Source organism: Mustela nigripes, chromosome 4 (assembly GCF_022355385.1).
Source record: "Mustela nigripes isolate SB6536 chromosome 4, MUSNIG.SB6536, whole genome shotgun sequence".
NCBI lineage: Eukaryota > Metazoa > Chordata > Mammalia > Carnivora > Mustelidae > Mustela > Mustela nigripes.
Window position 1 is genome coordinate 36,226,144 of NC_081560.1, and position 14,717 is coordinate 36,240,860.

Sequence of the window (14,717 nt, forward strand, 5' to 3'; positions counted from 1 at the left end):
TAACTAATTATAAGACACACACACACCCTTGTCTACAAAGGAGATAATGTTATAAAGATGTCATTTCTCCTGTAAATTACTCAATAAGTTAAATGCAATGACAAAACACCAAAAGAATTTATTTTTTCAACTGGACAAAATTATGCTAAAGATCATCTGAAAAACTAAATATGCAAAGACAAGTCAAACAAATTCTAAAAGGGAAGAATGAGAGAGTTTAGTCCTACTAACTCTTAAGACACAGTGCAGCTTCCATAATTAGACAGTTCGGAACCTGAGAAGAAATAGATCAATGGAAGAGAAGAAAACAAATAGAGTACAATTATGTAACAGGGTAGAAGTGTTAGCTAATGCTAAGGTAGTAATCATATCGCAATATATAAATGCATCAAATCAACACCTTATATACCCTAAACTTGCACAATGTTATGTATCAGTTACATCTCAAAAAAAAAAAATATTAGTGGGACATAGGTAAAGAGATTTCCTTTATGTTAAAGTTGTGTTTCAAATCAATGTGGAAAAATTTCTGGATGGTGAAAACTAAAATTATAACTATAAGCAAAGTCAAACAATATGTAAGGAAAAAGTATTTGTAACATGTAAAAAGGGATTAATTTCCTTAATTTATAAAGAACTCCTATAAATCAATAAGAACAAGACAATAAGACGGTCATTTTGTGAGAAAGAGAGAAGAATATTTTCTTCCAAAACAGAGCAGGTAAATGGTACCTACTCAGGAGTATGACCAAAAAAGCCAAACCCAAACAAACCAAAACAAAACAACCCCCCCCTCCAAAGAAAACCTAAAAATTAAAACAAAGAAAGCCTGGGGTTGTGAGTAAAGATATTTGGAAGGGAAATGGGAAAGTGAGGCTTTCATCTTCCAGTTTGATCTTTCTCTACAGCATGGATTTTTCTATCATCCAAGGATTTATTTACCTGACATGCCAACAGATTGCCTGGGCAATGGAATTATAGATCAGTATTTATTTTCATTATTTTTATCTGTATTAAAAATAAAACCCAAATTATTTCTATTTTAACATTTTAAAGAAATTATTCAAAATTATCTATAATTTACTCTAGGATTCTCCTGTGTAGATAGTCACATATATGAGTTTCAGTTTAATTCTACCCCATAAGCAGGTAATTATCATTTGAAGTGTCCTAATCAGAAACATACACTTCATAGGTTGTGGGGTCCTTTGAGTAGCTCTATCCATAGCATACAATCCAGAGGCTATTATACAAGCCTTTCAAGTATCTTTATTTCCAATCAACACCAGAGTCTTCGTTAGAGGTTAGAAGTGAACCTCTAGTGAAATGGTGTTAAAGATGTATGCAGAATATTGTACAGATGTTCCCACCTTTGAATGAATAGCCTAGTACTTAGGAAACTCAATATTCTACACCTTTTAGAATAAAGCCTTGGTTTAAGATTATGAATAAATTATTTGGTGGCCTAATGAAAGATTCTGTCACCTGGCTGTAACTAAAAGGTTAGTTACACTTGACATTAAAATATAGTTACATTCATCTATATTGAAGCTTATATGCAAGGTGTAGCAGAGTGCCAAAAATGATGCAATTTATAGAACAGTTGTATGACATTTTCTCAATAAATATTGCTGTGTAATGTTCTTATGTGTGGCAAATTTAGTTTTGCTTTCATTGTAACATATCACCTTATGATGAAATTGTGGAGGAGAAGACCCATAAAGCTCATTTGACTTTTACTGGAGGTCACTCTACATATCTACCCCAAAAATGAATTACTATAAACAATTAAATTACTTATATTAATTCTGAAAATTTATAATGGAGTGAGTAGGGTAGGAGCTTTGAGAAGGCAAAAACTTAGAAACAAACTAAGCATCATATTCTCCCTCCTAATTATCATACCTGGATCCCAGAAGTGCAAATGTAGAATTTGAGATATACAACTTAATCATGGCATTGATGTGGGTCTTTGTATTTCTTTAGCAAGCTTAAAGAGTTTTCTACCCCACCCTTCTTGTGTCCTGTGTAAATTACTTGTGTTCTCCTGTAAATTACTCAATAAGTTAAATGCAATGACAAAACACCAAAAGAATTTATTTTTTCAGCTGGACAAAATTATGCTAAAGATAATCTGAGGTCACTATTATATTCCCAATTCTCCACCCATTAAGCCTCTTTGTCAGGTGTATTATCATATGGACATAACCTAAAAGCTGTGACACAATCTGCTGACTGCAAAATATTCCGAATTCAGTCAAAATAGAGTTCTTTATAAGGTAAGTTTCTCTATTTTCATTCCACTTGTCCAAATGTAGCAATATCAGCCTACCTGTATTATCTGAAATAATAGTTGCACATTTGGACAAGATTACTTTATTGCCAGTTTTACTTTTGGGGAGTCACTTTTTAATTTCCTGTACAAAAATTTAAGACATCTAATCCTTTGTATCATTTGTTAGTTGACTCTTGGAATTTCATCCCCTTCAGATCTACTTAAAAGGATTTTTTACTTAACATTCAAGGTAATGTCAAGAAGAGTTCACATAAGGGCCAGTTCAGTTGGCTGAGCATCCAACTCTTGGTTTTGGTTCAGGTCAGGATCTCAAGGTCATGGGATCAAGCCTTGAGCACTCAGCAGGGACTCCGCCTGAGATTCTCCTTTTTCCTCTGGCCCTCCCCCAGCTTGCATGCATAAATTCTCTCTAAAATAAATAAATAAACCTAAAAAAAAAAAAAAAGAATAGTTCACATAAATTTGAATACCCAGTCTCTGTAAATCTAAATCTTCTATATATTTGATGGATGATTTTAGCCTTGGTATCACTCTAGCGTTACACATTTTAAAAATATTCAGCATTTCTCAGGCTCATATGTAGTGTCCTTTAACAAAACTCTAACTCAAAACATTAATATCATATTCTTTGATCCGCAGAAAGACACCATGCTCTACATTGTAAATTAACTCTTGGCTTGGAAAAATTACCAACCAAATTTAATTCCTTTCATCTGAATATAGTTCATTGTACATCTTGCCATGAATTGCACATGTGCTTCAAGATCACAGAATATCTGTAAAAACAGAAGCCTAACAATTATTAGAAATACAAAATCTGCTAAAGACCTCAGAGACATCTGCTTCAATATCCTATATTTAGAGGATTTCAGAAAAATTTAGTAAGTTGCTTAGATACCCAAAAAGTTAGTGTCAAAGTTGAATCCAAACCCCAGACTTCCTGACTTGAACCATTTCTCCCCAAAGACACTACACAACTTCCTCATTCAATTGTCTGAATCATTAAATTTTTTTCTGAAACAGTCTGGAAAAACTAACATTTCATCAGCAAAATATGGTAAATTTGAACTAAAATCTAGATGGAAATTTTAAGCTCCATTGTTCAGATCTAGATAACTGCCCTAAGGAAGAGAAAAATTAACTCTTTGACTTTTTTTAATAACAACAAAATCAACAGCAAAAATCCTATCTCTTTTATACATTCTCTTTTATATTCCTGGATTACAGTTTTTTACTTGTCTTTGATCACTATGAGATCACCATATAAAATTAGGAACTCTTAAGATCTTGTGCTGATTGAGCCATTCCTGAATCATCTTTTCCTTTTTTTCTTTTATTTCAAATTATAGAAATATAGTTGACATACAATGTTCTGTTAGTTTCAGGTGTAAAACATAGTGATTCAACAATTCTATACGTTACTCAATGTTTACCACAGTAAGTATAGTCACTATTTGTCACCAATGTTATTACAATACTATTGAGTAAATTTCTCATGTGGTACTTCTCATCTCCATGACTTGTTTTATAACTAGAAGTTTATATCTTTTAATGCCCTTCATCTATATTGCACACATCCCTGTACCCACCTCTCCTCTGGCAACCACCAATGTCTTCTCTAAGGTTAAAAGTCCGTTTTGTAGTTGTTTGTTTTACTTTTTAGATTCACATATAAGTGAAATCTATAATATTTGTCTTTCTATGTGACCTATTTCATTTACTATGATGGAACTAACATAATCCCAGAGTCCAAAATATACTGCAAATCTATAATAATCAAAACAGTATGGTAGTGGCACAAAATAGACACATAGATGAATGGGACAGAGTAAAAAAGCCCAGCAATAAGTCCACACTTACATGGTGAATCAATCTTTAACAAAGGACACAAGCATATGCAATGGGGAAAAAGAGTGTCTTCAACAAATGATGTTGGGAAAACTGGTCAGCTACATGCAAAAGAATGAAACTGGACCACTTTGTCACACCATACACAAAAAGAAACTAAAATGGATTAAAGACCAATATGTGAAATCTGAAGTCATGAAACTCCCAAAAGAAAACAGACAGTAAACTCAGACATCAGCTTTAGCAGCACCTTTACAGATATATCTCCTTAGGCAAGGGAACAAAAGTAAAATGAACTATTGGGACTAGACGAGAAACATCCTTTTCACAGATCATTCTTTGAATAATAATTTTGCGTCTAACGCTAAAACTGTTGATTTCCTTCCCTATCCTTTTTTTCAACTTTACATGAATTGTCAACGAACAGATAGGTCCATAAATAAATGAGACTGTAAAGTAGATTCTTCCATCTCAAAACCCAGATAATTTTTCAGTTTGATACACTTAATACTTTCTGGTAATCGCCAAAGAACCCAAATAGTACTGCATCCAAATGACTTGGTTCGATAGCATCAGAAAGTATGGTGATCCTATGATGCATGCTATCCAGCAAAAGCAAAGGTTTTACACCTGCCGAGCTATTTATGAAATCTAACAACTGCTAGAGCCATGCAAGGTGCAAAGTAACTTAGTTAAGGTGTACAATAACTTAGAATAGTCTAAACATTGTTAAATGTTGCTGATTAAATTTTAAAAGATTTAGCTTGGCATTTTCTTGTTTTCTTTGACCATATGTTTTGTATTGAGCTTTTTAGTATCTCTCTCTAAAACTCAAGGTATTTCTGCTATCCAGTCTGTACTGTCATTGAAATCCCACTTCTTACTCCTACTTCTCACTTCTTACTCTCATAGTGTAGTGTGTGTGTGTGTGTGTGTGTGTGTGTGTGTGTTTAGTTCAAGTACCAGAAACAAAAATTAACCATTTGCAAACAGGGGGCTTTTTCTGAGTTTCTATGTACATGGGATATGATATGCTTAGAGAAATGGTTTATCAAAGAGGCATGTTTACCATTGAATTGAGACATGGGGAAATAAAAAATGATTTAAAATGTTTTTTCCCTTCTTTGGGGAATCTCTGTAATCAGTTTCTATGAACTTTTCCTCATGTATAAAATAGGGATGCTAGGGGCATTGGGTGGCTCAGGAAGTTAAGCTTCTGCCTTCGGCTCAGGTCATGATCCCAGGGAATCAAGTCCCACGTCAGGATACTTGCTCAGCCGGGAGTGGTCTTCTCCCTCTCTCTCTCCCTTTCTCTCTCTCTCTCTCTCTCTCTCTAAGTAATTAATTTTTTAATAATAAAATAGGCATGCTAAAGTATATAATCTAAAATCTAATTAGAGAAGATTTAAGTACCCATTTATGGTATTCCATGGTAATATCATCAGTTAATAATGTGGCTTAGCAAATTGTTAGCCACCAAATGCATCTCCCCTTTCACCCTGCATATCTAAACTCAGGTTTTCAATGAACATCACTTCCTATTGGCCTATAAATGTCTAGATATGAGGTTTTTCCACTATGGTGGCAGGGCTACCAAAGAAATGAAGCCATGGTCTCTTTAAATACAAAATCACAATGCATGTTTTACAATGAACACTGTGGTTAGCCCAATCAACTTCCTAGAAAATATTTAGGATTTTAAAGATGAAATAAGGTAACCATCCCCTAAAGTTGCAGTTGCCTAATACATTCAAGTCCCTCTTTCCCCTTCTTAGATTTAAAACTATTTCCTTTGTGTTGCTAAAACTGAGTTAAAAACTGACAGTAAGTCGGCATTATGCCATATCATATAATAAAACACTGAGTAAGTACAATATCATACATTGCTATTATAGAATTCTATACAATCAATTATAGTGTTGTGTTATAGATTCTAGTGATAAAACAGGTTTTTGTTTTATTTTGTTTTGTTTTTTGGCTTGTTTGATTGCTTAGCAACATTAGCAATATACACACAGGAACTAAACTATGTTCCTAAAAACTTCCCCCCTTGTCAAAAGTAAACACAGGAAAAATAGTGAAAGATTCCTTACTCTGTCTAATATCTGGAGTTCAGTGATGCCTACTTTGAAGAGAAACTTAAGTGGGACATTTGGCATTACATGAACCCAAAGTAAGTTTTTTGTTCTTTTTTTTTTTTTAAGATTTTACTTATTTATTTGACAGGGAGCAAGAAGGAAAGAGAGAGAAGCAGAGGGAGAAGGAGATGCAGACTCCCCACTGAGCACAGAGCACAATATGGGACTCGATCCCAGGACCCTGAGATCATGACCTGAAGGCAGACACTTAACTGACTGAGTCACCCAGGCGTCCTGCTGACACATTCCAAAAATACAATGACTGAGATATTGCTTTTCATTCTCAGATTTTCCACGTTTCTTGAGAATTTCTGAATCATTCAAGAAATCTTAAAAATCAGGTCCTATCTTGTAAATATGAATGATCTCAAAATATAAACAAAAGGGAAAGGAAGAGAAAATTTAAGGAAAAATAGTATTTTCTGGTCAAAGAGTTCTAAATAGCTATTAGTTATCAATCTTAGTAATTAACATCAAAGGTTGAATAATGAATAGTCAAGAAAATTTCAATTTTGATGTATCAGACTGCTCAAGCTGCCACAACAGAGTCCCACAGATGGGATGGCTTAAACAACAGAAATTAATTTTCTCACAGAAGTCCATGATCAAGGTGCTGGCAAATTGAGTTTCTGGTAAGAGCTCTATTCCTGGCTTGCAAAGAACCACATTTTCTCTGTGTCCTTCCAAAGTCTTTCCTCTGTGCGGGTGTGCAGAAATTAAAAAAGAGAGTGATATAGTGACAGAGAGCTCTGGTGTCTCTTCCTCTTCTTATAAGGACACCAGTCCTACTAGATTACTCCACCCCTACTATCCCATTTGCTTAATTACCTCCTTAAAGGCCTTATCTTTAACTGTAATTGGAGGCTAGGGATTTAACACAATAATTTTGTGGGGACACAGGTCAGTCCATAATACTTGATATCTACTGTAAATCCCTCACAATATTGGTTTCTCTAATTCAAATAATGTTAGAAATAATTGGCATAAGATGTTCATTAATTATTCCAATCACAAGTATTTTTAATCAGCAGGAACATCTCCACAGTCTTATATCATGATTTTATCCTTTAGCTCCAGAAAAGGCAATATAGGAACATTATAACACAACCTTTTTGGCAAATTTATATTGAAATGAGAATTTGGCCACTCCCTTTTTAAAAATAATCTCAGTTCCTCTACTATGACCATGCCTTCCATAATTCCTGTTATTTCATGAAGAAGGATTATAAAATGATAGCATTGATAGGAAAATTTGTCCTTATAATAATGGTAACAGTACTATAATTTCAGAGAAGCTAGTCTCAGACTAAATCTCTTACAGATACTTATCAAAAATCCTGAAAAAATACACACACACACACACACATACACACACCATTTGAAGGCAAGATATAGTGATCAAATGTAAGCAGGAACTGGGAAAGAATTCAACACTTGAAAGAAGAAGGAACTGGCACTCGAAGAGACCCGTACTTTTACATTCCCCCCGCGAGGAGATGAAGCAATTAGAACATAAAGAGAAAGCCATAGTCTTACTTCCATAAGAATTTGGGCCTTCCAAAGTAACTGAAAACTTAGGGGATTAGTCCAGGGGGGCAAAAAGGCCATAAAGGGCCACGCTCCAAAATCTTTATATAAACTACCTTTAAACTTGGGGAATCCCCAAATTGCATATGTTTTGGACAGCTACAAGGAGATGAGGAGAAAGCAACAGTTAAAAGGTTAAAAGAAAAAAAGTGAAACAAAGTGAGCAAGGAATCCAGCTGTTGGCTACCTCATGAAATTGGACTTTAGAGTTTGAGTCAAGTCAAAGTGAAATGCTATGTAAACACCTCAAGCTTTCCATTGAAATCCTAGAACAATCATGATTGTTGATATAAAGACTACTTTTAGGAATAAATTGTATATCCTAAGACTAAGAGCAAAATTAATTCCTAATATTATGGGCAAAACCTTCCCTAACAAAGTGTAAAAACCAAGCCTCCACAAGTTCATGGTGATCAGTCAGTAGCTAAATTGCCTGGTCACACAAAAATAAATATTTCCTTGAGAACTATAATGAAATCAAGATACAATGCATCATTTGCAATATCCAGTGCACACTCTTAAAGTACTAGACATGCCAAGAAACAGAGGAGTATAATCCTTAGTCAAAAGAAAAAAGACTTAGTAGAAAGAGATCCCAAGTTGACCTAGATGTTAAAATGGCAGACAAGGGCTTAAAAGAAATAATTATGAAGATGTTCATGACTTAAGATGATAAAAATAAGTAAACAATGGTCAAATCTTATCAAAGAAAGGAAACTATATAAAAAAATGAAAATTCTATTTATTTATTTTTTAATGTTTTAAAGATTTATTTATTTATTACAGAGAAAGACAGAAAGCCTGGGGGCAGGGACTATAGGGATAGAGGGAGAAGGAGAGAGAGAGAATCCCAAGAAGACTCTCTGATGAGTACAGAGCCTGACATGGGTCTCCATCTCATGACCCTGAGGTCATGACATGAGCTGAAATCAGGAGTGTGTTGCTTAACTGACCACCAGGTGCCTCTGGAAATTTTAGAACTGAAATGTTCAATAAGCATATGAAAAAGTGCTCAGCTTTATTAGTAATCAGGAAAGGGTGAATTTCAAACACAATGAAATACTTTCTCATATTCTTTGAAATAGCTAAAATTTAAAAGATGACAATACCAAACGTTAGCAAGGATTTAGAGCAACTGGAACTTTCAGATATGCCAATATAAGTATACAATGAAGCAGCCACTTTGTAAAAAAAGATTTGGCAGGTTTTTTTTTAAATAAAATGTATACCTATCTTATGGCCTAGCATTTCCATTCCTCAATATTTATTCAAGAGAAATTAAAACATATGCATACAAAAATACTTGAAAACAAATGTTAGAGACACCTGGGTGGCTCAGTTGGTTAAGTGTCTGCCTTCGGCTCAGGTCATGGTCCCAAGGCCCTGGAATTAAGTCTGCATAGGGCTCCTTGCTTAGTAGGGAGCCTGCTTCTCCCTCTGCCTGCCTCTCTCCATGCTTGTGCTCTCTCTCTCTCTCTGAAAAATAAATAAAATTAATCTTAAAAACAAAACAAAAAAAATTATTAGTAGCAGAAACATCTCAAATGACCATCATTAGGTGAATAACTAATTATGATCTATTTACACGATAGAATACTATTCAACAACATGAAAGTAATATACTATTGTATAACATGAATAAATATGGAAGACATTATGTCATTTGAAAGAAGGCAGACACAAAAGATCACCTATTGCATGATTCCTTTTATATGAAGCTCAAGAACAGGAAAACTATTACTATAGTGATACAGTCAAAACACCAGTTATATGTGCTAACTAGAGACTGACAGGAAGGGACACAATGTAGCTTTCCAGGGTGATGAAAATGTTCCTTATCTTGTTTGAATTAATGCTTACATGAATGTATTCATCTGTTGCAACTCACCAGATTGTAAGTATATTTTACCTCAAAAAAAATGGTACCAGAAAATATCTATATAGATCCCTTCCTTATAAAATTTATCTCAACACCATCAGAGAATGTGAGCCTATTGCATATATATATATCCTACATGAAAATTTATCACTATATGTAGTTCTCCATGCCATAAAATATAAATACTAAATGTAGAAAGCAATAAAAATACAAAAAAAAAAAAAAGAAATTCTCCAATCTTACAGAAAGTGTTTACTTGGGAAAAGGAAACTACCAAAGATATTTTCTGTTCCTTGTTAAAATTCTTTTTGCCTTCAAGACTCAAATTTACATTCTAAGTGGAAGAGAATTCAAATTTGTCCACTCCTTTGGAATGGATCCTATGCCTAGTGAGGCAGAATAAATCCCTATCACTTGGCATTTTGTGCATATTTTATTGTATATTCCTTTATCCTAAAGTCTGTAAGTTAAAAAGCAAATGCTGTAGTGACTCACTAAGAGCTAACACACCTTAATAGGAAAAGTTGTCACTAGAGATGCATGGTTAAAGAAAAAAAAAAAAAAAGGATTGTATCATTCTAAAACAATGGTCCTCAACCCAAGCTGTACATTGGCATCAGCTAGGCAGATATTTAAATACTGTATACTAAGCCTCACTAATTAAAGCAGAATATATGAGGTATTATACTCACTGAAATATGAACTTCACACAGGCAGGGGTTTTTTGTTTTTGTTTGTTTGTTTGTTTCTATCTTGCTCATTCTTATATTCCCAGAGCCTGGGGATTTCTCAAAATTTGATGAATGAAGGAATGAGTGATAAGTTAGTTATTATAAGTCAAGGAAAAATTTTGGTCTTATACATAATGGCAGAATTCATCTAGATGGTGCATAGCACAGCAGTGCAAAACAGTTGTTTTACCAAAAAAAGTTTGACAATTTGTATTAATTTTAGCTGAAGATTATTAAGAATTTTTCATGCATCTCCTATGGGTCAAGAATTATGCTCAGAGTAAGGTATATAAATGTGAATAAAACATGGCCTGCATTTGAGAAGCTCCCAGTCTATTAGGGATTAGTGGTGAAGTGAAAGTCTAGCACGTAAACATTCATTAACTTATTCATTAATTCAATATCCATTCATTAAACTCTTATTATGTGCTATGCACATGTGTGCCAGGATATGTAGTAGCAAATATGGCAAATGTGATACCTGTCCTCAAGGAGCTTACTGTTTAGTGACTTAATAAACAAAGAAATAATTTGTGTAAATATTATGAAGGATTACGAAGGTAAATATTGTTATAATGTGATAAAGAATTTTGGTCAGATGGAGGGCACTATTTTATACTTAATGGACATAAAATACCTCTTTAGGGAGGAAATATTTATGTTAAGACTTTACTGATGAGAAGATGACAAGAATGCAAAGGGCATAAAAGGTTTCTAGCAGGGGAAATAACATGTTCAAAATACTCAAGTTTGGAAAAAAATGTGGCATGGTTAAGAGCCCCAAAGAATTCAGTGGCTGGAATATAAACAGAAAGTAGAACAAGATGAAAGTAGAAAAAATAGGAATAATTCAGTAAGAGGTATTAAATTCATAGCCTGGTAGCCTATGGTAGAGAGTTTGGGTTTTATAAGGGCAATATGAATCTCTTAAATGATTTTCATCAACAAAATGGCATGACACAATTTATATATATATTTAATATATATAAATAGATTTCTTGGCCTGTTTATTTCATTCCATTTTACAGTATTAATGTATAGTGCCCACATAGCTCATAGGTATAGTTTTTATAGGAGGAAGAATGATTGGCCCCGTTCAGGTGTCTGTTCCAAACCCCTACTTTGAGAAAGTGCAAAACCTGGGGTTGTTTTGATTGAAAGCACAGTTTCAATACACCCACACATAAGAAGTAAAGTCACAAGACTTGTTTTTTACAAATTCCAGAAATGGGTAGGCGGGGGGCGGGGGCAGTGGGGCTGCTGTGACTAGGGAAAGGCAGTCCACTGTTACAGATCATGAGTGAGAAAGAGATAGAGAGCAAGGTAGCAAACACCTATGACTTACAAGGTGTTTGGGTTGGAGGTTACTAACTTCTGGGGGGCTTTCCTCTAAATGGTACTCCAGGAAAACAAAGCAAGAACTTTTGGCAGAAATCCCAAACTCAAATCCTATTTAAATGTCCAGACTCTGGGTGTGAGGAAGGTTGTCATTCTGTAAAATCCCAAGGCAGCCATTCAGAAAACCAAAAGTTGCTTTTCAGATGTTTCAAAAACTCAGAAAACTAAAAATTTTTCTTATCCCAGAGATCCACTTCTGTGGATCAGCATTCAAACTCATAAAAGAATATTTTTAGAAGTCAGGCAGGCAGTTCTCAAACCATGAAGACACAGGAAGATTTTTTTAAAAAACATGAAAGTAATATTATCAAACTGCTCATTTAAAAAGTAACCCCAGCAGCAACATAAAGAATAGATAAGGAACCGAGACTAATTAGATTCAGAGAGGTAAATTGAATTAGGAAACTACTAAGAAAAATTACGAGTAAAAAATAATAAGAACCTTGTTTGGGACAGCAATAGCAACAGTAATGGAAAAGCACAGACAGATACCAGACACATTTCAGAGGTTGAATGGACCAGACTTAACATATAGGCAGCAAGGAAAGGTGAAAAAGAAAAGATTATTCCAAGATTTCTAGTTTTGACAATAGAGTAAATAGGATTGCTGATAACGGAGACACACAAAACAGGAAAAGAAACAAACAAAAAGGTCTGAGGGGGCAACATAGAGAATGAGGAGATACTGTAAATCCAATGACATAGCGAAAGCTCAAGAAAGAGTTGAGAGAGCAGGGCACATGGGTGGCTCTGTGGGTTAAAGCCTCTGCCTTCGGCTCTGGTCATGATCCCAGGATCGAGTCCCACATAGCATCCAGCTTTCTGCTCAGCGAGGAGTCTGCTTCCTCCTCTCTCTCTGCCTGCCTCTCTGCCTACTTGTGATCTCTCTCTGTCAAATAAATAAAGTCTTGAAAGAATGAAAGAAAGATAGAAAGAGTTGAGAAATCAGTATTTGAGAAGAACATGGGTAATAGAACTTTAGGATTGTATGCAGTCAATCAGGAAAATCATGTAGGGTGATTGCCTTGGAAAACTCCAGTAGCAGAGATGAAACAAGGAAAAAACTATAAAGAGCCATCAGAGCCATACAGGAAGAATAAGAGATAAGCATGGCTTTGAGTCAAGAAAGAGATTTACAAGTTAGAAACAACCATCAATATCAAATTATGCTGGGAGGAAAAGTGAGCAGAGAGCTGAAAAGAGGCTAAAGTACTTGAGAGTCACATCATTGTTGACCTTCTCCGAGCAGTTTCAGCGGAGTGGAGGTGGAGGCCAGATTGTGGTAGATTGAAAAGCCACTGAGAGAAGAGGAAGTAAAAGCCTCACTTATGACCTGCCCTTCCAGAAAGTTGTGTATAAACCCGTATATATATCAGTATATAATAACTTATGCTATTAAAACATTTTATCACAGTGTGGGTAGGACTAAAACTATATTATTGATAAAGCTTCCAAATGAAGCATGGTTTCCTGACCACAGGTATATAGAGATCACCTTATTTTTAGGTGGGATAATTCTGTGGCCTGTTAGAGAAACAGATCCAATGATATTGTGTCTCATCTTTATTTTCATGCCATTGTCTTTAATGATTTCTTCCACCATCATTCCTTTTTACTCAATCTTGGCTCTCAGATACATGACCTTTTTGCCAATCTCATTAACGCTTTGCTCATTTTCTCAAGTTTCCCTTCTATTTGGATAATTGCTTCCTACACAAAACCCAGTCTTCTATTAACCGGCTCATTACCTTAAGTTAAAAGTTCAGAAACTTCTTCAAACTGAAATCACTGCACTGTCCCGAAAAGAAAACTACTTTTGAAGATGCTGACACATCTGTAAACCGAGACTTTTTTTCTGGATTAAATACACTGTTTCACAAATCCTTTGTATTCCATGTCAAGTTTCTGTTTGCACCTGTTTTCCTCTCTCATTGCAATGGTCGTTTACTACTCTTTGAGTCACAATAGTGGCAAAGCAGTAGAGTACAAAATGAGTTAATAGCTGTGTTGCTAGAGCTAATGTAGTTCAGAAAAGGAATACCATTAAAGTTCCTCTAGTCCTCTCTTTCAGTCGAAGACAATTAGGTTTATAAACATTTATATTCATTATTTCCATGCTAACTAGTTTTATCTTTGCATTTTCTAGACTTACCTCACTGATGCTGAACATTCTAAAAAGCCTTTACTTATTTGGATCAGTGAGAAAAGACCAAGAGATATGAAGTGGGGAGGGGGGGGAAGATGTTAAAAATGTAGTAAAATAAACGCTCTGAATTCATTATGCTTAATGAGTAATTTAAATTCTTCTTTGGTAGTATAGGTAAATACTCTTCTCAAATACACTTTTAAAAGCATTATGTAATTTCCAGACATATATCACTTCAAATGGAATAATATCTTCTGAAAAGGAACCAAAATGCCCTAGTGTGCCCTAGCACACACTAGATGGTGGGCACTGATGCAGAGATACAGACTTTGGTTTGTGTCCTCAAGAACCATACCATGGGTTGAGGAGATAGGACAAGCCATTTATAGGAAAATAAATGGTAATATAAAACAGCACATTTTCAGTGAGAAATGAATAGTATAGGTACTAAGAGCTATCAGATTTCAAAAGGGAAGGCTACCATAACAATATAGAATAATTAGAAAAATCTCATGAAGGAAGTGCTCCTTGTGCTGGATCATGGAGGGAGAAATATAAGAGGTGGGTTAACAAAAAGGCCTGGGGAAGGGATTAGAGGTAGAGGAGACAATTTGATGACCTAAAGGAGAGGTAGAACTGCTTAGACTTGTTAGGCAAGTCTGGCCACAAAAAGGCTAGAAGTGTCTTGTGCTCT